At 36.4% G+C, this 26538-nt stretch overlaps 1 long non-coding RNA gene across 1 annotated transcript in view; it reads right to left on the reverse strand.

Moving 5' to 3' along the window:
- Nucleotides 1-26538, reverse strand: part of LOC308067813 — a 59748-nt gene that overhangs the window by 15592 nt on the left and 17618 nt on the right. Inside the window, exon 3 of the long non-coding RNA XR_013929747.1 lies at nucleotides 1-26516. This exon is cut by the window's left edge and continues 15592 nt beyond it. This is a non-coding gene — a long non-coding RNA (uncharacterized lncRNA). The remainder of the gene's footprint in view (nucleotides 26517-26538) is intronic.

Below are 26538 nucleotides of genomic sequence, written 5' to 3' on the forward strand. Positions count from 1 at the left end.
CTTAGGTCTGAAAATGCTGATACTTTCTTAACATTGACCTGAAACTGGTACGTTACTATTTACAAAGTTTAGCCTTCATCTGTGATTAATATTACTGTGAAGTTAAATTTTTCATACAATCTTTCTGGTTCCTAATGATTCATGTATTTCCTGGTCATACATTTACTGATAACATACACAGGCTTTCCATTTCCTAGTCAGCATTAGCTACCAAAGGATTTAGGAGGAGTTTACAGCCAAGTCACTTTATTTACTCTAAACATCTGGTTCCCTTTATAAGGAGTTTGAAGGAACATATTCTTTAAGACCTCAAACCGTCCCTAGTGTTTGATTGCTTCCCAGCTACCAAAAAAATCTCAAAATGCATTTTTGTACCATGCAGCATCTGTCCAACGATATTCTAAGCAGAACTGGAAATATTTACCCTTACTTCCCACTTCTTTTCCTCTGTATTTTATCCATCTGCTTGTAGGAAAAACTGCTGGAACAAATGAGGTACACGAATTTTCTGAGGGGAATCGATATCTACCAGAAAGCCAATTATTTAATTGTTCTGTGTAGATCAACTGAAAACAGCACTCAGAAGCCTTATTTTCTACATTGAACAGATTTTGTGCAGTTCTAGGACATGGAAACATCTGCAGCTTTCTTTAGAGGGAAAAATCTACATCTTAATCAGTTTTGCATTGAAAATATCAACTTTTTTTTTTCTTTTTTGTGCATGATACCTTTTGGATATACTTTAATAAGACAGACTTCTTTGAGATGAGAAGAAATTTAGAATTAGACTATCAAACCACCAGAGTCCATTGAAGTTCTGTGTAATGAGTAGAATTCTCTAAGTCCTGGTGAGTTAACATTGAGTAGATCAAAGCCTAAAAAAATTCTTCAGAAGATGGAATTTATTAAAAACAAAGTTCTTGATTGAACGTATTGCTTATGAAATGTTTTAGTTTGACAGCCCTAAAGACCAGAGTCATCTCTTTTCATCCAAATAAAAGGTACTGTAGAAGTAACAGCAAGGTAGCTGTCCTGTGTTTCTATAGTGGTGTAAAAGAAAGGATGGATGAATGCCTGGGAGGAACCAGGAAGATAAAATGTGCCTAAAGCTGGAAAGGTTTAGTGCATGTGTGTAGGGGGATGCTTATAGTATAGCAACCATATGCAGAGCAAGGTCTGAAAAAAAATAAGGGCTGCAAAAAGAGGCTTACAATGAATTCCAGTTGCTAGCAAGTTGAATTCAGTTGTCTGACTTTGTTAGGTAATTCTACTAAGAGTACAGGGGCCACGTTTAGACACTACACTTCTGGCTTAAAATGGTGCATGTTGCTGTCATCCCAATTCTGGGTCCAAGTTCAGCAGAGGAAGAGTGCGAATGAATTCATGATCTAAGAGGTGCTTCTAGATTCCTCTGTATCTGTTAGTATGCTTATGCTAATGGCCAAATAATTTTCACTGGAGCAGTAAGTCAGACCATTCGATTTCAAATTTATCAGAATATTATACAGGCTATAAAAATGTAAGCTGAAGAGTTAAGGTGAGAAAAACAATGTATTATTTTTCATTGACAAAACTCACCCCAGAAGAAGTAGCAATGCTGAGTCTTCTAATAACAGCCTTCAGTGTCTTCTTTTATTTCTTGCTCTTCTTTCTATTATCAGCATATTTATCATAGTGCCCATTATAGGCTGAGAGTTTTCCAAATAAGTGAGAGAGTTCTATTTCCAGGAGATTCACAAAGTAAAGTGTTCATATAGTAAAATGATTAAGAGAAATAAGGAAAGAATTTGGATAGCTTTGTTCTCTACAGGCAGCATGGCACAAAAAAAGCCTTGTTGCAGATAAAGTGAAAGTAGTACTAATGCATATGGTAATGTCTGCAGCAGTGTCCTGTGTTTTTGCATGCCATCCAAGTAGACAACTAGAAGAAAAAAATGCAAACCATGGGAAGATACTGTATCAGTACCTTCAGTGCTTTTCACCTCATCCTTTACAATTCATTTCCATCCCTTTCCTTCCGTTTTAGTGGTATATAATCAAAATGGAGTAGCTTAATCTTCTGGAGGGATGGAAATCCTTTACTAGCCAGTCTTGTGTGTTACGGTTCACTTTGTCCACAGAAACAAATGTATAAAAATCACTGCAGTTCCTGACAGTATGGTAATACACTGAGATAATACAGCCTGCTGTAGTACTAGGGGATCTATGGCAGATTTCATTTTGTGATCCCTTCATAAGTGCTGTATTTAATTACTTGGATGACGTTCCTCCTGCAATAAGAAGGAGATTTTGTACCGTACCAGTGAAGATACACAAGAAAAACATTTGGCCCAGGACTAGAGAGCACTTTAGTAACTACTTAAGCACAGGTACTTTGAAAGAAGGAAAATAAAAAGTCATTACTTAAAAACAGACTTCCTATTATTGTAGAACAGGAAGTGATTAATGAATTGAATTAATAATATGGAAGCTGTAACCGTCTACAGTTTTTGTATCTTACTGAGAGACATCAAAAGATGCAGCAACAAAATTATTCTAAGTTTGTTTCCTTCCAGTTCCCACTGTCCTACTGAGGTTTAGTAGCTGACAAGGTGCTGCTTGCCAAGAGCTAATGTTAGCCTGTATTATATTGGCCCAAAAGAGCAATGATCGTTTTAGCTAAGTTATAATGACTCTTCCTGCCATAACAGTTCACAGTTGGCAAAAGACTTACAGCAGGTGCATGGAGACTTTCTTCTAACAAGCTTGTGTTGTAGCAATAAGAAAACTGCTGAGCCATATTTCCTATTTTACAGATTTTCTTCACTTGGAAGCCTTGCCTCCAAGTTAAGCACTTTGGCAGTTGACATTTGTTTAAGCAATTTAGAGCTGTCCTGGGAATATATCCCAACTCTCAGAATTAAAGTAGTTGGGAGAGATACAGAGAAAAATCTTCTATAAATCTTCTCTAAAAAGATTTAAAGGAAAATAAAAACTAAAAACAAGTAAAAGTGTCCTCTTCTTATAGGCAGGGTGGGGATGATAAAATGAAGATGGTGGGCAAGCAATATTGGTATTATTGGCAGATTTCCACTGACTAAATTTGAGCTATTTTAATTTATGCCTGGCTAGGATGTGGACCAGTATCTCTGCTAAGAAAACTCCTTGCAGTATGTCCTGTTATTTTGCAGCAAGTACCTCATTAAATTTTAATTCAAAATGGAAATTATTTGGCTGGCATGTATGCTGTAATATCAAATTCAAGTCAACAGATCATGTCTGATGTTATTAATATGTATTCAAAAGCCTTGCAACACCAGTGTTTTTTCTTTACTGCCCCCCTGCTATTCTTTAAAGTCCAGAGGGAGTTTTACTTTAACATCCTAAGAGCTTTTTTTTAACATTTCACACATTTTCCACTAGCTCTTTGTTCAGATGTTGAAGTGCCAAACATAAGATTGTTGTCATTTTGACAACCACATTATGTTCTCATATATACATGAATTCCTACTGCAGGGGTGAACGGGCAAGCAGGTATTCTGTGACAACAGTACTGATAAGTGGAGGTGAACAGAATGTCTTTATGTCTGTATTTTTGCCTCTGTACCATATATATGCTAACGATGTATGGCAGGTTATGAAAAGAGCCTCTAAGGCTACTCTTAATACCCTAAGTACCTATTTAATCTTCTTTTTTCTTTCCCCTCTATGGATTGTTTTACCTTGTTTCTGCAAATCAGGAGAGGGTCTCCATTTGCTTAACAACCAAAACTTACAAAACTTTAGTCGTTGTTGTTGGTGGTGTTTTTTTGTTGTTTTGTTGTTTGTTTTTTTCTTTCATAGTACCCATCTTTCTATTATTTTTTTCTGTCTCTGGAGATATCACAATACAGTTATTTAAGTTTTGCCAAAACTCCCGTCTCTTCTGTTTGATAGTTCTTTCATAACTTAACAAGCAAAGAAACAAACATTTAAGTATTTGCTTCAGTGTTGATTATATTTTTAATAAACAATAAAAGTAGTTAGATTGTAACAAGCTGTTTCACACAGAATTTTTTTTTTCTTTTGAAGCATTAACTGGAATAATGCCTCTTAATCTTTTTACTGAAAAAAAAATTGGAATTTTTTTCTCCCTCTTGTCTCTAGCTACCATTGCTGATAATAAAATCAGGTTCATGATAATGATATTTTTCTCACATATCCTTATTTTATTTTTACCAAATTAGTTTTATTACTATTGCTAATGTGATGGTGATAATGACAGGGATCAAAACTGAGTGAAAAGAATATTATAATTAGAAGGAGAGGCAAGAGAAAATAGGTCTCCTACCCTAATGCCCACATCAAGATAGCCAATATTTTTGCAGCTTTTTAATAAATGTCTTGTGTTATTGTACTACCATTTTGATTATTCTGACAAGAATTTGGACTTATCTTTCTATGTGTGAATCCTTATTTCCTTTCATACAAAGCAGCTGAACAAAGAAATATAAGATAATTAAGTAACTTTAAGTCAGTGTAATTAACAGCCTGTTTGGAAAATGGCCTTGGGTTGTTTTGCTTTGGAACAGTTATAGAAACACGAAGGTGAAGAGCTCATACCTCACTCCTAAGGTAATATTTTCCACTTCACTGTTACCCCATTGAACATCTGGATAAAGGTGAAGCTTGAGAAGGTGACAAGGAAGGTGATTCTCACTGCAGAAACTGATGATGGAATAGAGCTCTCTTTAGTCAGATTAATGGCTTGAATCACTGGCTCAAGGTTGTCCTTCTGTATCCAGAAATGTCACTAGTTTCTGGTGTCCTCTTATCTACATTTTTTGCCACAAAATTAAAAGAAACAATTTTAGATAACTGAACCTTTTGTGTTTACAAACCAAATAAAAGAAAAAGGTGCCAAACCAGCTGTAGCTTGAGCAAAATTAATTTAGAAATAATTTCCAATAGGAAATATTTTTGAAAGAATAAAAGCAGATGTTATCATTAGGTTTGTGACTTTAAAGATATATTTCATTGGCACAGTTCAGCAACAGTTTTTCACCATCTGTCTCTGCCTTTTGGCAACATTTGGTAAGATACATGCTTTAAAATGCATGCTGGTAATAATTCAGTAGTGTGACAATAATGTCAAATAGATTGTCAAATATTTTGTCAAAGCATTCAATGATATGATGATACAAGATTATTCAGTGACTGTGATGAAGAGGAATTAAATTGCAATGTCTTAACATAAGGTTTCCTCATCACCTAACTATGTTAAGTAGAAATTGGCTGTAATAGTTCCCCAAAGTTTTTAGACTTAAAAAAAAAATATTTAAAGTGAAATACTGCCAATATAGCAAGATGTTCAGTGGCAGAGACATAAAACAATAGTTTGAAAGAGCAGCACTATGTGCTAGGATAAATGGGCTGATGCTTGAAAATATTAATGCGTTACTTGGAACATCTAGTTTAAAAATATAATTTAATAGGTCCAAATCGTGACAGAATTTGTTTTGTGACAGTAGTTAATGGAAAGAAAATCTACAAATTAAGGTTTCAGAAGCAAGAATCATATAGTCAGAGCCTGTCCTTTAATTTACTCGTTGGGATTAATAACAGAAGTGGCATATTGGTATGTTGCTCATTCGTTAATTGTCAAGTTTAACATAAAATGTAAATAACTTAATCCCTGTGTTACATTAGAAAGGAGACTTACTGCAAAGACATTTTCAGTTAATGTCAAGGCAAAGTGCTGGTTTCTTAAAAGATATTGAAACTGAAAGAAGGGTGAGAAATGTAAAGAAACAATGTGATCAACCAAAGAGTAGATCTCAAAGAGGCACTTTCAGATATGTATCCTGTGGTGGAATCTATAGCCTTGATACATGACACAGGGTGACAAGCAGGACTTTTAAGAATGGGATTCACAAAAGCAATTCCCTCATTAACAAAAGTTGCCTTAAGTAGTAAACAGGAAAATGGGGAAGAACAAGATGTTTGTGCCCATGTGGAGGAGTCTCTATCTTTCTCTCTCTAAATTATTGTATTTCCTGTACAACATTTGTAACTATAGAATCACAGAATCACAAAATGGCTAAGCTTGGTAGGCATCTCTGGAGTTCATCTTGTTGGAGCCCCCTGCTCAAGCAGGGCTACCTAGAGCTGGTTGCCTGGGACCATGTCCCAGAGAGCTGGAGCTTTTGAATATTCCAAGGACAGAAACTCCACAACCTCTCTGGGAAACTTGTGCCAGTGCACAGGCACCCTCATAGTAAAGATGTCTCCTGTTGTTCAGACAGAACCTCCTTTGTTTCAGTTGGGCCCTTTACCTCTTGTCCTGTCACTGGGCACCACTGAAAAGAGCATGGCTCCTTCTTCTTTACACCCCCCTGTTTTGCCAGTTGATGGGGTCAATAGATAGCACACAGACACCAATACAGGAAGTAACCTTGATTTACTGTTCCTTTCAAATTAACACAGAAAATAAGGCAGTATGCACATACATAAGGATTAGCATATGGTACCCTGATTCAAGCAATAAAACAGATAAGCAAGGCAGTGCACCTAATCATTACTACTCAGGGTTAGCTACAGTGATTAAGAAAGATACATTACTGATTGCCCCTCATATGTTACCACCATCAAGATCCGCAATCTCTGGGGAGCCCCTGTTGCAGCAAGGATCTGGAGAGCCAGCCCTAGCAATCAGGAGGCCCTACACAGGGTGTGCCCTCTCAGGTGAGGTAGCCAAAGCTGCTCTAAGAGGCTCCAGCTTTTATACTATTGAATAAACAAACTCACATAATTTCAAATGCAGAAACATCTGATTTCACTCTCTGTAGAGGCATGAAGGCGGGTTAATTAACATTGCTAACATACAGCTGTGGGCTGGCTTCAGGGCGTGGGTTGGCTGATGTGGATAAGGTGCAGCTGTGACTGGTTCTGTGGAGTGGCTGGGCAGCCAGTGAAGAGAGAGCAGGAAGAAGCAGAGAGAAGGGAGCATGTGCCCTGGCTAAGAAGAGACCAGGAGAAGGCAGCTGAGGGACTGGCATGAAGAGTATGTTAGTATGTGGTGGTAAAAGACCTTTTTGCAGCTGGCTAGTTTGGAGCGTGCTGCAACAACTCTCCTCTCAGATCCCACTGAAGCCTGACCTAGTCAAAAGGGTGGGTTTTGGTTTTGTTAATTTATTTTCTCAAAAATATTTTCAGCAAGTAAATCTTTCAACCAGCGCTCTAGTCTAAGGTGTAATTCCAGCTCTGCTGTTCTCTTGGTGTAAAAGTACAAGTTTTGGAAATTCTGAAAAGCCTTTGAAATGTCCTGAGAATTAATCAAGCTTGATCAAAGCTACCTATCGAATTAGACTTGTTCTTATTTCATTCTTGATCGAGATTGTTATCATTATGATTAAGTGGCATTTAGGAATCTGTATAGTATTGTCACATATTGTAACATTGCTAAAGGTTTTATCTGGTTGGGCCTTAAAAAACTTCCAGGGATGGAAATTGTGCAGCCCTTCAGTTGCCCAAACTGTTCTTACAGTGACTGTCCTCATGGAAATTTTTTTTTTCTTTTGTCCAGTCAGAACCTCTCTTGTTTCTTTTTATACTCTTTTCCTCCTACCATGATCTACTGTGAAAAGCTTGATTCCACTTTCCTGGTAATATCTTGTAATGTACTGAAAGGTTCCCCCCTAACCTTTTAAAATAAAATCTCAGCTGCAGAAAATGATGTTTAACTTTTGCTCCAGACTTCTTTGCTCAGCAAAATCAGTAGCATGGATTCATTTCATGGGCTCATTAAAGAGACTGAGAAGGTGTGTTACTATTATTCGCCTTGGGATTCAATGAAAATTATGAAAAAAAAAAATAAAAAATACTTCACCTTCTTTCAGTGGGTGTCCATAGCACAAGTGAGAAAACTGAGGAAAAGCAGCCTGAGTGCTCCAACCCTCTGTTCTACAAAATCCTAAAATATAAACAGCCAAAATAAAGGTAACTGGCAGTGAACAAAGATGAAAAAGTGACTTTTTAGCTTAGTTAAAAAAAAGAAAATGGCATGTTCTATAAAGACAGCTATAACTCTGAAGTCAATTTATGGAAGACTGGAATAGTACATAAATATATATAAGATGAGAAATCAAATGAAAATATCTAAGTTGATAAACTATGCCAAAAATTATAGATTTTTGACAGATCTGAGTTACTGTGAGAGTGATTGACTGCAATTAGAATTAATGAATACATAAATAGGCTTCTGTGTGTGTCAGTGTCAGATTTTCTGTTATTTCTGTTTTATTCTACTGCACAGAATGTCTTGAATGACCAAAACAATCTGAAGCTATCTTAAAGACCTATTTAGGAAACAGCTTATGAGTGAAAGTGAAGTCTAGGTAGCGCAAATTTGAAAGGCTTTGGAGGTTTGATTTAAATAAGCATATGAAGTGTGAATATTTATTTGAACCTATTTAACTTCTTGTAGTTTGTTTTTGTTCGTGATCCAAATGACTCTTTCAAAGCTATATTGCATGTATGGTTGTAATAAAGAAGAAAATATTAACAGCTTTTAAAGCATTTGAACTTGAGCTGGCAGGAAATAGTTTTCTTTCGCCAGTAAAATCCTTTTCTGTATCTGTAAAATGCTGATGTTGTGTCATGAAGATGAGCAAAAAAATAAAAAGTAAAATGAAGAGAGAAAGTATACAATAAAATATTGAAAGGGGGAGGGTCATTACCCAGGGTGTAAATAGTGAGGGCTGAAAGCCCCTGTGTTATTTTTTATAGGTTAGGAAAATTGCTAAATGACCATGGAGTGGATCCATAATAAAATGTTGTGTTCCTTAAAACTGGTTTTTGAACAGAAATACATATTGGAAAAGTTTTAAAAGGAATTCTTCCACCAGTATTCACTGATAGAAATGAGTCCTGAAGATTCAAAAAAGTCCAGTGTACAGAATTAACTGAAGATAAAACTTAATGTGAGCACTAGGCTATTTCTGTATGTTATGTTAAACATCAATTGTGGGTAAAGGCTTAGCAACTATTTTAAGAGATCAAGTGAGAAAATACTTGGAAGGACTCTGCTTGATTAGGAACAGAAAATAGAGTTTTAGGAAAAAAAATATGCACAGTTGACTTTTTTTAAGAAAATCACTAAAGCTTCTGAGTTGGAGAGAGAAAATGGAAACTATACCATTAGAAATCTTTTGCAACATTTTCTTTGCCGGTATCGAAGTTTTATACAAATAAATACCTGAAACAATACGTTGATATATTGAGTCTGGCTGAGCCCCTTAGCAGCCCTTTGTAGTGCTGTGTTTTGTATCGGTAGTGAGGAATGTGGCAATAACACACGGTTCTGGCTACTGCAAAGCACCAAGGCTGTCTCTCCAGCATCCCCCATCTCACCAGCAGGCTGGGGGTGGGCAAGATCTTGTGAAGGGACATAGCCAGGACAGCTGATGCAAAGTGACCAAAGGAATATTCCATACCACGTGACATCTGCTCAGCAATAAAAGCTAAGAGAAATGAGGAGGAAAGGGGGGGGGGGAGCATTGATTATTTATAATGATTGTCTTCTGGAGCGACCGCTACATGTGCTGAAGCCCTGCTTACTGGGAAGTGGTCGGACATCATCAGCTGATGGGAAGTAGAGAATAATATCTTTTGTTTTCCTTTTCTTCTGTGTGTGCAACTTTTGCTATTGCTTCATTAAACTGCCTTTATCTTGACCCACAAACTTTTTATTATTTTTCAATCTTATTTTCTCCTCCTTCCTGTTCTGCTGAGAGAGGAGTGATAGAGTGGCTTGGCAGGCACCTGGCATCCAAGGCCAACCCACCACAGTTGCTTCCTTGGGCTAAAGGATAATTAAGAAAGAAGCTTCCTAACTGAGAATATTAGGAGTCACTAGTAGGCAGGGGTGCTTGTTGGGGTGGTGTAATAGGGTGCATTTTGGACCAGCATTATGTGACCTTCTCGAAATCTTTTTGTCCATTCAGTCACTTAAGCATATTACAAGACTCTGAAATTAGCTTGATCTCAGCAGGAACAAAGAGAGGTATAAAAAGTAGACACACGCTGTTGAAGTTGGGGAGTGAGACCTTTCATCTCATTCCATCATTTGTAGAATGCTTAGACGAGATTTACTTGAGTATGTTATCATAACATTGTATTGAATCTTTTAAACTTGCTTACTTTCAGAATTGATTGTCAATATTTCTTAGTATGTGTTTGATATTCAGCAGTTTCAAGCTCAATGATTGACAAGATGTCATGTTGTATTATTTCTATTTCCTGAGTAGATAAGCAAGTAAGCAAAGTTTTTGTGGTGCTGCCCAGTGCTGCTCCTACAACTGTTGGACCAAATGAACATAAATTAATTTTATGCTAAACAGGCTTTTGCTTTCTCACTTACTTGTAAAACGAGTGAAGGACAGAGCGATCATATGAAATCTCATAGTGTTAAGACACAGCAGAGCATGTTACGGAGCTCCACAAAACTTCAGTTGTCAAAATAAATTAACAAAATTTGAGAATGTGGTTTGTGATGTATTTTTCTCATTTTCTAGTTATGTATGATGCTTATAAGCTCATGCATAAAATCCAGAAATTGACAGTGGTCTCCACCATTCTTTTGTAAATTATCATAGGAAACAAACAAACCAAAAAAGGAACAGAGCAGCAAAGCACCAAAACTAGCACAAAACTGTAAACCTATGGAGGCAGAAGTTGCAGATCATTTCTGCTACATGCTGAAATAACAGTCCGCAATAATGGCAAAACAAAATGTACAGGCTACAGCCTTCCAACAGTGTCTTAATCTAATGTTAGAATAACAGAATTGTTAGTGAATGCAGCTGTATCCCTTGCTCATTTGTCATCTTAGTAAGTTCCGTGCAATGCATATCTAAACCATCTATCATCTGTTTTTGTTCACAAAATGGAACTTAAAGCCAGTTATTGTCCCTCTAGATAGCATGCACACCAGCTGAAACATTTGCAATTAAGTCTTTTAACTTTAAATGTCCATTGTACAGCAAAACGTGGTTGGAAGAATACCCATGTCAGGATGGAGTTGTTTGTTTTCCAAACAGAGAAAAGGGAGCAGTCATGGATGATACAAAATGGTGAAGGTATCGAGGCAGAAAACCTATGTCCTTGTTTATCTTCTGAATTACAAACAGTAGAGACGTAAGTTGGCATATGTTTTATCTGGAATGAGAACTCTGACTGTAGGGCTGTTGGCTATCCAAACATCTATTTACTTCTACCACTATGTAGCTTACATATACTACTGTATATTTTTTTCCCATTTTTCCCATTAATTAATAAAATATTCAGCTTTCAGATACAAGTTTTTTTTTAAACACAATTGTTTTCTTGCCAATTCTAAGCATGGTAACATCATATCATCACAGTAATTATTGGTTTAAGAAAAAAGGTCTCCAGGAGGGACAAAGGGTTCAGATCTAATGTATTATTAAAACAATTTTTGAGTGTGCTAGTGTATCAGTATTAGTTTGCAAAAAAACTGCCAACAAAGCTTGCCTTTCTCCCACATTTCACAGGAATGGTCTCATGAGAGAGAGAGAGGCTGCTGCCGACATGTTTTAATCTAAGCGAAAGTAAAAATGGCTTTTGTGTACATCAAATATAGAAACATTATAGGGTTGACTTTTTTTCTTCTTGTGAAGCATGTGGCTAGAAAGTTCAGAAGAATAGATCCATGTTTAAAATATCCCCAAATTACAATGCACTCTTCAAATGTCTGGCTTAGGATTCAAATTTAGAAATAGTGGTGTTGTCATGTGCTCTCTTCAAGCTGTCAGGGTCAGCTCTCTGTTTGCCAGGTCATCTGCAGATTTCATGGGCATGAGTGATTAGTGCCAATCAGGATATACTTTGATAATGAAAGGAAAATTCAAGAAAGCAAGAGTTATGGATAAAAGCATACTTTTCTAACCAGTTATATTTATTATATAATTTTTATTAGCATCATTATTATTATTGGGGTAATTACAGACAGATTAATCTATTTCAGTATTGTCTCTCTAAACAAATAATTGACTATAAATCCTACTTTTGTAATATTTTCCTGTTAACTAATAACTACTTATCATTAATTTTAATAAAATACATATCTCTTTCATTTAAATTCAAGTTTCTTTCAAGCTTGAATAGAACCAAGAAACAAAGCTGACAGTAGTAGAAAAAACAGCAGGATGTCTGTCATGACTGAGTGGTTTAGGTTGCTTAAAGAATTGCCATCAAAGGTATTAGCAAAATACTTTTAATATTAATTTTTAGAAGTGTGACTTAACAAATTTCAGTGGCAAAGTTTACTCTATTATTTATTACATGGCTGAAACACACAAAGGAAAATCAAACTGTAAAGATTTACACAGAGACCAGAGATGCAAATAGTAAGGGGGACCCTCCTGTGCATCATGAGGTTCAGAGTGGACCCCCTTGCTTTCTAAACTCCTGATGGAACTTAGGTGTGCGTAGGTCCAATCTTAGTCTCAGACTTGGACAATGGTTTGTGTCTAAAGGAATTAACTACATGGATTTAATTAGTATCAATCTGTCATTCTATCAGTTGTTCAGGACCTGTTGCAAATAAGGGGACTCTCCACCTTGGGTAAGGAAGGATCTCTTGGTCTCAGGTAAGGAATCTTAAACCTGGAGAGGCATCCCAGCTCAAGGGTGGAATCTCTGGTACGCGATCCAATTTAGAGAAAGCTCAGACTGGACTCATCCAAAGAACTACTGTTGGTAAAATTATCTCTGCCATGTTAATTGCATGGTTGGTGTTCCAAGCTGATATGCATCAATACTCACTGGGCCACTGTTCCATTGGGGGTTTCCTGGAGGAGTCCTTGGCGTGGTTGCGGCTCAGGCTTTTACCTCCTTTGGAGCCTGTACAAAACCACTGCTAGTTTGGTTAAGGGGCTTGAGTGTATCTGTTACAGTGTCACTACTGTGTCTTACAAACATTTGCATCTTCAAACCTCTTCTAGTTAGCTTACATGTCAAATAAAAGAAAGGATTGATAGCTATGCAGAAACTGTTACAGAGAGTCTACAGACCTTTGAAATTCAACTACAATGAGTTTTGTTTTGTTTTTCCTTTATACTTCTGGGGTTTATTGTTTGGTTTTTTAATCATGAGAATCCATAGCAAGGCTTTTAAAAGACACCAATAGATTTTCATTTATTTAAAATGCCATACAGCATTGAAAAGAAGCCTGAGAAATGGACAACAGCTGTTGGCAAGCCAATGTTTATGTTAATGTTATAGCACTTTTTATTCCAAAACCATTAAAGAAGATAATGTAGAGAAAGTGTGATGGAAATAGCTAGACAAGCTGAGTGTAACTGTAAGCTATGAGAAATTAATCATTCCTGATACATCAATTCCTTAATGGAGATTGCAGGTTCTAAAGGTGTTTCAGTGTGTTGTGGGGGTTTTTTTTGTTTGTTTGTTTTTAATTTAGGAAGATAAACAATTTTAGAATTTATATTGAAGAAAACAATTTATTAATTTTTCCATTTGATATTCAGAGGGACCATTAAAAAGGTGTATGAATGAATACTGAGTCAAATATGTTGCTGTCAGTGCTTAAATGATGTCTATGATGCAAATATTTTTGTAAATATTAAAGCTTCATGTTGTAACGTAGTAACCTTAAAATCCTTTAAAAGCTCATTTCAAAATTCGTTTCTGTTTGGAAATTAGAAATGTGAATCAGGAAAAATGATCTTCCCCAAAATACAATCATAATTAAATCTAATTCTTAGTCTGTATATAGTCAATATAATAAATACATGCAGTGCATAAGGTTGCAAAGTCATCTTATTTTTACCATTAGGTAAAAATTGCTATACTGAACAATGTCTTTAAAATTACAGTACTGTCAGACTGATTTCTTTGTGTTAGCAAGAAACAGGCAAGAGCAAAAGTTTTAATTCTAAATGGGGAAGGTAAGAATTTTCAAAGATTATATGACCAGCTTGCACTAGGTCCCTGTGTTTTTACAGTTTCTACTTGCACTAGCTTGCACTAGTTCCCTGTAGTTTTACACAACAGACTGAAAATTATTTTTACTTATTTCCAGGTTATTTTATTAATTTCTTTCAAGAAGTGCATAATAATACACTGTGCTGTACGCTGTAGAGATATTTAAATACATTCTGTTGGGATGAACATGTATTTTTAAAAACTAAGAATATTCTGATGATTAGACCATATAATTCCATTGCATTGAAACTAATAGACATTTTGCAACTACATATAGAGGCAGAATGTTTAGTTATGTTTCTAGTTTCCCATCAGTTTTCATATTTAGAGGACTAATTATTTGTTTTAATTTGTAACCAGGTTCAGCATCTACTCTTCCCTCTCTTTGTGTTTGGCACAGAATTAAAATACTCGTGGGGGGAACCTCTACCTTTACCTTTCGTACAAACCACTCCTACCTTTATTACTGAATATGAAACGACTTAGGCCAGGATACAGAGGCCTTCCACTCGCATCTCTTCAGAATTTTGCTGAAGGTTGCAGGGCATTCATCAGTGATCCAAGTCCTGTGCCAAAGTTCTGGTCCTAACTGAAGGCAGTGAAGTTGCAGTGGCTTCCTGGGTTTTCCAGTAACAAAAGCAAGGCTCCATGCTTTTTCCTTATCCCATAGAATAGTTCTGTCACAGACAGTAGGAGGCACATACGAAGTCCGTGACAGGTGCCATCTGCATTAGCAGGGTAGTGCCCTGGATGGGTTCTGCTTGATGTGAATCCACCAGTGTCAGTAGGTGGTGCCTTGCAGTATGCCACCTAGGAGATCACTGGTAGCTCAAAGCAGTTTCTTTTCTGCAGGGACCAAGGCTGAAGTGTCATACAGGGGTGCAATCCAGAGCACACTGCTTATGGTGTGGGTGCACGGTCTCCCAGTAACCAGCTCTTTGTGCATGCTGAGACCACGCCTTGGATTGGTGCCTGGAACAAGCTTTGCTGCAAAGATAAATGGTGTATGGGCTGTGGTCTTTCATAGTAAATAAACGCCAATGCCTTCCATCTTTGCTTTAGACCAGTTATTAATGTAGACACACTCAGTAAGTTTGTATGGGCCAGACTCACCACACTTCACTTACTGCCAGATGGTCACTTCTGTCACAGTAGTGCTGGAGCGACCAGAATGGCACTTTAGAGCACTTCACTGCAACGCTGGAACAATCTCACATATTGGAGTTGTTATAGGCTGTCTGCAGGTGGGCAGGTTACACTCTAGTGACATTTTTAAGCTGTTTTTTTGAAGCTAAGGATTAAGTGGGAAACCCTTGTCCTATCCCAATATACTTACACTGGATAAGGGGTACATAAAGGTTTGCAAACTCCAGAAAGCCCAGTCATCTACTTCAGTGGTTATTTTCCCATTACAGGAACTGTTGACAAATGATGCAGGCAGGTTCAGAAGCTGAGTATCACGTATGTGTCAGGAACAGAAAGATAATATCAGGACTGATGCTAAGAGGGCCCTCTTCAAGTGGTAATGGTACAAAATGCTGTTGAATTTCCAAATACAGCAACTGCCCACCAGAACAGACTATATGTAGTATGCCCATATCCATAGTATTTAATGATCAGAAAACCTCAGAAATAACTGAAAGCCATCAGTGTAAGAACTCTGTGACGTATCACAAAATGTCACTCTTTAGTATTTTATAATTTAGTAAGTGAAGGCAGAGGTTTTATGGAAACTGTGTGTCACTGGAAGCAGGGGCACACACATGTTCTTTTGCTCTAATTTTATTCTTCTTGAAGCTTCTTACTACATCTTATGAAAGTGACATATTAGCTCCACATGTCACAAATGGAGCAAATCCTTTTATTCCTAAATGCCACATCCTGCACACCTCTGTAATTGAGAAGTTCAGTATACTGATAACTGCAAGTACAAAGTGAGGACTCTCCTGGGAGAGATGAAAGTTGTGATCTATTAGATCCTGATGATAAATCATTACCAAGTAAGGAAAAAAATTTAGTCACTCAATTAACTTTTCACACACACTCTGTTTTTAATTTAATAAACAACTACGTAAAGACATATAAAATCTGTTAATTATTTTGGAAGAAAATGAAAACTACTCTTTCAGAAAATAGTTTTATATAGCATCAATCATTTTTCTCCAGTTTTCTAGATTTCTAAGTGCTACACTTTACTGGCAATGAACCCCTGCAAAGGATATTTTTACTTGTCTTTATGGTCTTGTTTACAATAATCTCTGTATGACAAAGGAAACAGCAACATGAAAACAGCCTCTACATTTCCATTTTTGACGAAATGTGTTGCTGATATTTAGAAGTAGGTGGCACACTTTGCATTTAACGAATGATATGTTGGGTAATTTTAATGACAAATACAGCTCTGTGTGGTCTGCCTTTTTCCAGGCAGAGCAAGTTATCCCCATCAGCAGTACTGCAAATTTCTGCACATCAGCTAATCAGAATGGAATTCAGTCTTTTATCTGCCCAAGGAAATGACCAAGATGTTTCAGATTTTCCTCAGAAATGTTGCTGACTGGGAGGCAGTGCAACTTAAATTAACAAGGATTCATCAAGGCATGTTATCACTGTGACCCCATGATGCTTTCCTGTTGTGTACATCTGGTCACATGTGCTTGCCTTATATTTTCTTTAAAGCATACCACAGCCAGTCATGAAGAAAGTTTGTGTATGTGTTTGAGACAGGACAATCCTGCTGTTCTGACAGCTGGGGATGGACACGGGCACCAGAACTCTATTGACATGAAGCTGTTCAGAAGCATGTCTTGCATTGCTTTCCATATTGATTTGGCTTATATTTCATTTTGCATAATAGTAGACATTTATTGTTGTCTAGTATACTTTTGAACAAAATTTGTTGACATATCCTTGTTTATTTAAATTCTATTTTGTAAAAAAAACCCAAAAAACAAAAACACCAGGTGAACATGCTTTAAAATATATTCTTACAAATATACAAAATCACTTTTAAGAACTTTTGCTCCTATTTACATAAATTGCATATTCCATGTATGCTCTATAGCAAACCTAGGTATAATCCTGGCATATATAGATACCAGACTGCCGCTGACATCTTGCCTTTTCCATTGGCTTTTGTGTGAACAGCTGAATGGTGCAAGTGGTGTGACCTGCTGTCAGCATCAAGAGTTCCATGCAGGGAAAGAGAAGAGACTTAGAGAAAGCTCATATAACAAAATTTCTGATTAAATTGAATTGTTAACTCCAAGAATGGATCCTTGCAATGTAATCATATGTTATGGATCATTACTTCTATGAACAGTAGAAAGAATCTAAGCTTGTAGATCTTTTTCCCTGAATTATAGACATCTGAGGTTAGAAGCTTGAGAAACTGGGTTTCATTGAAATTTTCATTCAACCTGACTTCAGCTTGTTCAAAATTAAGAGCAGGTTCTATCCATGGACTTTTCAATTTATACACTATAATACTGAAGAAGCAGCAAAAAGGTGGAGGGATGTCTATATCATTGCTTTGAGAAAAAAGTTATTGAACTACTGTCCTTACACTGTGGACTGTAGGTTTTGCTCCTGACTAATATAGTAAGGTTTGGGTTTGCCTTTCATCACAAATTCTGATAGTTTATTTCCTGACCTATGGGTAGCAGAAGGAAAGAAAGGAGAAAAAAAAAAAAAAAAAGAAAAGAAAAAGAAACAAACAAAAAAAACGAACCCCCAAACCAATGAATTCTTTGGATCCAGCAATGTTACAGAGCAATATCAATTCTTGGTTTATCACCTTTCATTGGAAGGGAATTAAAAAATACCCTACAAGTTGCTATGAGAAAATGGGATAAGAAAAATGAAAGTATTGTGGGTAGTAGTAGTTTCTCTTTTCATTCTTGGCTGCAAATATTCTGTATTCTGCCCATACTTCCAGTCTTTTATCCTCCCTGCCTCCTGTTTCTTGTTCTCCTGGCATTCAGCCTTACTTTGGCTGAGCTGATAAGAGGCAGCTGGCACAAAGACTCATTTGCATCTTTGTCCAAGCTCTTCAGTGACTCAGTGTGGTAGGTAACAGCTATGGAAGAGAGAAAACTTGGAATAAGCAGGAATAAACCTGGAGGAAAAGCAAAGGAGAGAAGAAGTAACTAGAGAGATGCAAGGTGTGTGCTAAAGACATCACTGCTTCTGAAAATACAGGGTGAGGACAAGGAGTCTGCTTGAAACCTTCAGAGAAGGAGACTCATTCTCTGCAAAAATCTTGCAAAAAATGGGAAACTAAATGTGGTGAAGGCAAAGGGATTTATTTGGAAAAGGATTCTTAGGGGTTTTTTTTAGATTTTTTTTAACTTAATTAGTATTCATGAAAGCAATAATAAGATGATGTTCTTATTTTTCATTTTACATTTGTATTTAACATAGAAATACTGTATCTACTCCGTAAATCTACTAAACATACATATAATGACGGAAGGAAAAAAATATCTTGACATGTCTAGCAGTTTGCAGTATTTTCTAATCTGCAGTCTAGTATATTTGTTGTTTCTATTTCTTTTTTGATGACATTTAAAAGAATAAAAATATTTTAATATGCCCACATTAATGCTTTCTCTGTCTTTGAATCTATGGTTTGCCCCTTACTGTATAAGGAAATGCATCCATGGTTGTTATTTCAATTCTTAAATGTGTGGAATCTACTAAGCATTGTGAATTAGAGAGTGAATGTTACAATAATGAACAAAATACAGTCATATTTCTTTTATTTCTTAGTGTCTTCTTTTCTGGATTGCCCATAGGCAGACCTGAATACCGGGTACCTGTACTGTGTTATTCATCTCTATATATTCATGATTAGTTTACTTAGCAAATCATTGCGTGAGTTAGAAATATTTCTGATTCCCAGATGATTGTTAGTGTTAGTTTTGACTGGTGATGCTTGTTTTGCATATAAATGTCAGAAAAGTATGTAAGCGGATGCTGAAATTGAATCCTTTAGCATGACTAAGAATAAGCCTTACACTTAGCCTGTTAAAATAGTGTAAGAACATAAGAAATGCTCTTCTGGATCACATGAAATGGTCCACCAAGTTCAGGAACAGTAAGAGATAATGCCTAGGAAAGGCACATAAATCTGGCCAATGTCTGATATTAAGTTTCTTCATACTTCTCCACAGTCATAGGATTAATGATCCTGACTGTTCACCTCGGTATCTAGTTTGCAAACCTATCATTTATGAATTTACCTAAGCCCTTTCTGAAGCAGCTGATATCATGTACCTCCACAATCTCCTGTAGAAAGAGATTCCAGAAAATTTCTGCCCACTGTGCAAAGAAATAGATTTTCACCTGTTTTAAATTGACCTCCTGGCTGTCTCAAAAGGTGTTCCCTAATTCTAAGGGCTAACAACTCCATGTTCACCCTACCCGCTCCATTAATGAATTTGAAACCATGATCTCACCTCATTCTTCTCTGCAAACCAAAGGGTAAAAGTTTGTTTTTACTTCTCCATGTAAGGAAATGAGATGTCGTTCATCATGTCAGTTGCTTTCTTTGTGCATGTTCTATCTCCAGGGTAGCCTTTTGGAGGTACAGAGAGCAATATTACATATACAACTACAAAACCAAACAAAAAATAAATCTTTGCAGAGAAAGGTACTAACGTTTCTCCCTCTCTCAGAAAAGAAGGCGGGGGGGGGGGGGGGGGGGAGGGTAATAAAAGAAAGGAAGAAAGAACAAATTATATTTAATAGTCATTGTACTTAAAGCTGAAATTTGACAACACTGAATGGGATTTGAGGAAGAGAAAAACACAGAACATAAATAAAGTTTTTAATTTGCCATAAAGCCTGTAAAAAGTATGATTATGTAGTTATTAGAATTGCACATAATTTTTTTCCATGGGTGGGCAATATAGGATTACTGGCATAAGAAGCAAAGCTGCAGATTTTGTGGTTGATCTGAATACTCTTATTCTCTGCCTGTAATAACTGCCAGTTATTTTGCCACAGAAGATTTTAGGATCGGACATTATCACACAGCAACAGAAAGTGTATCTTGCACTCCACTGCAGAGTAATAGTTCAGCAAGAGTAAATTGCCAGGATATCAAGAAAGGTTTTTAGAGTTAAGAAAGACTATTCTCCTCAGAGACAGAGATGAATGTTTCTGAGGCTCCAATAGCTTCAACTAGTAAAGAGTCAAAAAAGGCTTATAAACTACTCAAAAGTAATAGTTGCTGCTATGACACTGTCATTGGAAACTCACGGACAGACCCTTTGCCAAAAAAAAAAAAAAAAAAAAAAAAAAAAAGCGTGTCTGATAATTTTAACTCTCTATTTAACTATTTACCATTTAACTATGGTAAACAATTGATAGCACAAATAAAATACGATGTGTTCACATAACCACATGTGATTCTATTTGTGCATTGTGTGTATGAATAAACAAATTATTTCACTCAGAATTATGTGTGTTTAAATATGATCAGAAAAGAGAAATAAACCCAACAAAACCCACAAAAAAAACCTTTTCCAAAGTCTTTGACTTTCTGTGATCCAAGACTGGAAGAAGGAAGGAAAAAAGAGGTTTATGAGGTATTTCAGAAGGCTTTGCCTTTATTTTTTTCTTGTAGAAGTATGACATTTTTAAAGTATTTTGAAAAATGTTTCCTGTATGCAACGTCTTCTCCGGACTTCAATAGAAAATCTTAAGGATTGGACAGCCGTCTATTCATGATTGAAATTTTCAGCAAGACTTCTGCATGGTTGCAGTTCTCTCATGATATATATGTGTTCCTTGCAATACACCTTTAGCCTGTATGTTAACAAGTGAGTGCTGAAACTCTTGTAAGGTGAGGGTGATGTTTAGTTGTGTTATGTGCCAGGGACCATTGTGTCCAGTTTGCTGAATGTATTTTAGCTGTTTTAGTTCTGAGGCACAGGTGTGGGTCTTTTGTCATAGGTAATCCATTGTCTGTTGGGCTTAGACAGTCTTTCTTGCTTTTACATAAACTTCATATGCTTCCTGACACATATTTTTCTCAGTCTGAAACAGAATCTTGATACTTACTGTTTTAATATTCTCCTTTTCATCTTCAGTATTAATAGGATAGATTGTGATTTTGTCCTGTAGTGAAGAAAAAAAAAATGACATAGGGCTTTTTCTTCCTATTTTTTGCCTTGGTTTTTGGAGAGGAGACAATTCTGAATCACACAGGAGGCTGACAGGCAATGTCTGAGTTGCTGGTCCACCTCACAAAAGGCTAAAGTAAACCACTTTCACGGCTATGCAAATATTTGTGATTTGCAGTTCCACTCTTGAAGTGGTGGGTTAGTTTTATGTGCTTGGTAGAAAGGGTATTCACTTCCAAAGTGAAATGAAGTAGATGGGGGAAATAAAGAACTGTTTCTGAGATATGATATCCTTCATGTAAAGGTGTTCAAAACAGTAGAAAATGTTCTGATCGTTTTTTTTGTTTGGTGGGTTTTTGGGTTTTTTTGTGTGTTTTGGTTTGGTTTTTTTTGTTTTGTTTTGGGTTTTGTAATTTGCAACATAGTAAAAGATGGGTACACCAGAGGTGGAACGCCCCTGATTGTTCAGTCAGTAGATTCTTGGATATAAGAGCTGTTAAAAGACACAGGGCTTACACATATTTCACATGCATCGCATCGACAACCTAGTGGCACAGTTACTACTATTATAATTTATTACAGGTCTGGAGAAACATTGTATCTTTGCAGCAGAGATAAGGAAAAAGAAGGTCTGAAGGTCTGTTTTCCTGGTCCTTTTTTTCCCTATTTCCTTTAAATATACATTTTTTCACAATTTTAACTTCTATTTGGTGACCTATAGCCTTATCTGTTTTCAAGGGCACTTCAATTTTAGAGCAGCAGTAACAACAACAGGAATAGCAGAAGCAGCAGCAGCAGGGATTCTGCCTGTGTAGCTATGAGAAGTATTTCTGTAATGAAAGGGATAATTGTGGCTCCCTGCCTCTGCCGTAATTGAAAATCTAGTATAGTGCCTTTTTCATTTAACTTTATTGCTTGAGTTCAAGTCGTTGTACAGGAGGGAAAGCAACATAGAATAATGTCTCTAATGGTGCTTTCCTCTCCATTCACCAGTTTGAAACCTAGTATTAAAGTTAAAAGGAAGAGCAATTAGATATATTCAATTATTGAGGAGGGAAAGAACTATAATTATAAATCTCAGTAATGGAAAGGACTGTTTACTGAATATCTACTTACTAGTTCTGTCTACCAGGTTATCTTTGATGATCTGGAAAACAAGTAACATGTTAACACAATGCTTCGGGTAATTTATACTGAATTACAATGGAAAACCTTTTCACTCTAGTAATTGCAATAGCATGTAAACAAAATGGCTAAAGCTGTTCTATCCACTGACAAAGCACAACCTTAAATCTGCAAAGTTGAGGTATTTTCACTTCCTATGATCTTAACTGCCAATGAAGGTATGTACAGTACAGTTGCACAGTACACTTTGATAACAACTATTCTTACACAATGTGTTTTTCAAAATTTCTTGACTTTCTTCTAGTGACCCGATAGCTGAATTTCTATGACAGCATACATATGAACAGGAACACAACGGGTTTAACTATTCTAAATGCATCTGAAATACATGTTCATTGTTTACAGACACTTGTATTGCTGTGAAAAAAAAAAAGGCAATTCTGAAAATAGATACTAAATATGCATTTGAACGTGTTTACTGTCTTATAAGAAACTGTAGACCCACAACACCCAGTCCTCCACCCACTCTGACACGGCATCAGTTGGCTTCTGTTTTCAGAGTAAAACCGATTTGAATATTCTGCAGTGATGAATCCGCAGAGTACAGTTTTGTCCTTATCAGTACTTACTATGGTCTATTTCAGGTAAAATTAATGAAGCTACTATGGACTTACCTCATTTAAAATCAGAGGAAAAATTGGCTTTGTATTGCCCATGACAATGGCAGCAGCAGGCAAAATAAATGCAGGGAAAGAATCATCAAGGACATGAAATAAAAAGGAGCTATCAAGAGTCATACTTACCCTCTTATGCCTTAATGAAAAGTGGCAATGCTCTGTTTATTTTTTCTGTTTGGATTTTTTATTAGCTGCTTGGTAAAGGAAACAATATATTTAATAGGTGGATATTTTGATTTGAGTATGTGTAAAGGGATGGAGATTTTCATTAGACTTTCCCTTCTAAATCAGTTAAAGGTTTTTTGAGGAATCTGTACACGTCCTCTGAAGAGTCAGTCATTCTATGCTAGTGTTAAAAAATGCTGTGGAAACACAGAGGTGAAGATCAAAGAGAAGAACAAATTAAAGTCTCTGTGTGACATGTAATGGAGAACTCTGACTAAGCTAAAACTGTGGGGATTTCATTATTAGGTAGTCATTAACTTAGTCAAAGCTAGAGGTGCAGATTCGTTTCAGGTATAAATGGAACAGGGAGGTGGGCAGTATGAACAAACTGTGTGAGTTCAAACTGATCTGAATAATGTGAGTACTTGCACAAAACATTTATTTGTACTGGATCTTCAGAACAGCTCTAAAATGAACATCTCCCAAGTGCTGCAGTACTGTTATTCTCCTGAATGGTTATCAGATTTAAAAATCAAAGCAACAATTGGACTATGCATTGAAATAAAGTGACAGAAGTAAGGAAAAAGTGAGGAAATGAGATGTTTGAACATAAACACTGTTTAAAAACATACTAAAAAGGAGACGTCCTTCCAGATGTAGCTGCTGGACAGATGATAATTTAATTAAGATAATGAACTACAAAAAACTACAAAGGAACACAAGTAATACTATGGCAAGAGTTATACACTCTTATTTTTCTAACTTGTAGTGGAAAAGACAAATATTTCATCTTTGGATTGTTGATACACTACTGATAACTATTTCAAAAGCATTTGTATTTAATAGACTTCTAAAAAGGATATGAAAAAACCTGCCCTGTTTTATTCCAAAATTTGCAGTTGAATAAATAGTCCTAAAGATCTGTGATAAGTATTTCAGAGTTTATCAACTTTAAATTATCATAGATTCATTTTCATTTAGGTTGGAAAAGACCTTTGAGATCATCACGTCCAACCATTAACCCAGGACTGTCAAGTCCATTAATAAACCATGTCACTAAGCACCACATCTACATGTTTTTTGAATACCTCCAAGGATGGTGACAGCCACCTCCCTGGGCAGCCTGTTCCAATGCTTGATCACCCTTTCAGTGGATGGTTTTTTCCTAATATCCAATCTAAATCTCACCTGGTGTAACTTGAGGCCGTTTCATCTTGTCTTGTTGCTAGTTATCTGGGAAGAGACCTACCCTCACCTGCTTTAGCTTTGTTTCTACAGTGGAATGCTAAATATCTATTTGTACGGGCAGCAATTTGAAAATGAAGTCATTAATGGATTTATAGAATTCTTATTATTAAATAAGAAAGGAATTTCATAATATAGATATTGACTGAAAAGAAAGTTCTCTATGTTCCATATGTGCTGTGCACATTATTTGCATATCGAAATAGCTGAGGAGTTTTATGTTAAGCTAGCTGTAAAGTACATAAGCATTTCCCCAACCCCCGACAGGCAAAACAGAAACTCTTTTGCCACCATCACAAGTGTCATAGCGGATTTTAACTTCAAAGAATGTATATTCTAGGTTCTTGATAATATTCTCTGAATACTGTGGGAAGAGTCTATAAAAAAAAGTGATTAAATTTTCTTCAACACAGACCAAAATTTGAAGAAAATGTGCTTAATATCAAGGAGGATAAAACACTATTTTCTAGGACAAACTAGAGGGAGTGGAATTATATTTGGGGTTTTGATTGTGTGCTCACTCTGCACATGGGAACAGTGCAGGATTGGGCATATCCACACATTATACAAAGGCTAGGTTTATTCCAAGATGAGGGCTGAGTTGCAGATTGTTTGCTGTTTTATATGAGTGATCTTTTCTTCCCTATTCTATCACTTCAACTTCTGGACATGCATTTTCTGTCTTAGTTGGAGTAGCCCAGTTAAAAATGCACATAACAATAGGTGTACTTCCTTTATTCTGCAAGGTATGGAGGTCAAAAATGTTGTGTATGCTGGATGGATGCTTACAAAGTTGTACTTTTCCTAATGGAATAGTTTTTACAGCTGAGATTGGTTCAGCTTCATGACATTCAGAAATGCATCAGTACATGTCATATTCTTCACAGCAGGATATTTTATGATTGTGTACTGTAAATTATTCTGCAAAAACATAGGTATAATAAGGAATCAGAAATTCAATTGGAGAATATTGTGACCATAAAATATAACAATATTATATATAGGGGAAAAAGCAGTAAAAAAATGAACCTGAGCATTATAGCTTTGTGAATTATTTTATTTGTTCAAATGAAAATCATTCTTATAAATAAATACTATTGTTATTTCATCAAGCAACTCACATATACCATAAATCATTAATAAAATTAAAATTTTATTTTCACAGTATATGAGCAGGGGCTTTTCTCTCTCCTGATATAATCAAGATGAACCTTAGGGATAGTCTACTTTCATTCAGTTCGTAAGGATTATGCCTTCAGCTATGTGAGGTGATGCAGCGTGCGCTGGAATTACTGTACAGTGTTTGTTAGTAAGAAATAGCAGTCACAGTGATGGGTAATTCTGTCAGTTATTCTCTGAGGTGATTAATCATTACTCCTTATTTCAGTGACTAATTTATGTTGTCAGAGATTTTCTACCTGCTGTTTGGCATGTGACAAAGTGATTCCAGACTGTACTCTAAACAGTTACTTGAACTGTGGCAATGCTGGAGTAGTTACAGTGTTGTCTAAGTGGAATTTTAATGGAAGATGTAAAGATAAACCTAGGGAAATGCAGAGGGTTCTTTTTAAAATCTGTATATATGATGCTGCTGCCATACCTGATTGTATTTGCAAAGAAATCCTGATTAATAGAATACAGAGGTTTAATTTATTTCATTATGTTTAAAATGAGTAATTAATTCAGAAAATAGAATCATACATACATTGTCATTTTTTTAAAGTACAGACTATCAGGAACAATTGTTTGTTAATACAAACAACTGTGTGGTAAAAATTAGAAGGGAAACCTAGGACCAACAGTTGCTGCTTATACCTTTTGAAGTGGAGATTGGAGCCAAGTGTTAGTGTCAGATATGAAAAGAGATATTGCCTAGTCCCATCCATATGCTCAAATATTCCCATTATGCTAATAAACACTGAAAGAACTTCTACACACTAAATACTATCAGCTTCCTTCCCCTCTCCCCTCTCTCCTCCCCTCTCCTCTCACCTCCTCTCTCCATCTCCTCCCCTTTTCTCTTCCCTGCCCTCTCCTCTCCTCTCCCCTCCCCTCTCCTTCTCTTTGTTCCACTCTTCTGTACCCTCTCTTTTCCCCACCCCTCTCCCCTCCTCTGCCCTCCCCTCTCCTGTTCCCTCTCCTGGCCTTCCCCTTGTCCTCTCCTATCTTCCTTTCCCCTCTCCCCTCCCCTCCCCTCCCCTCCCCTCCCCTCCCCT

The sequence above is a fragment of the Falco punctatus genome (assembly GCF_963210335.1).
Source record: "Falco punctatus genome assembly, chromosome: 1".
Classification (NCBI taxonomy): domain Eukaryota; kingdom Metazoa; phylum Chordata; class Aves; order Falconiformes; family Falconidae; genus Falco; species Falco punctatus.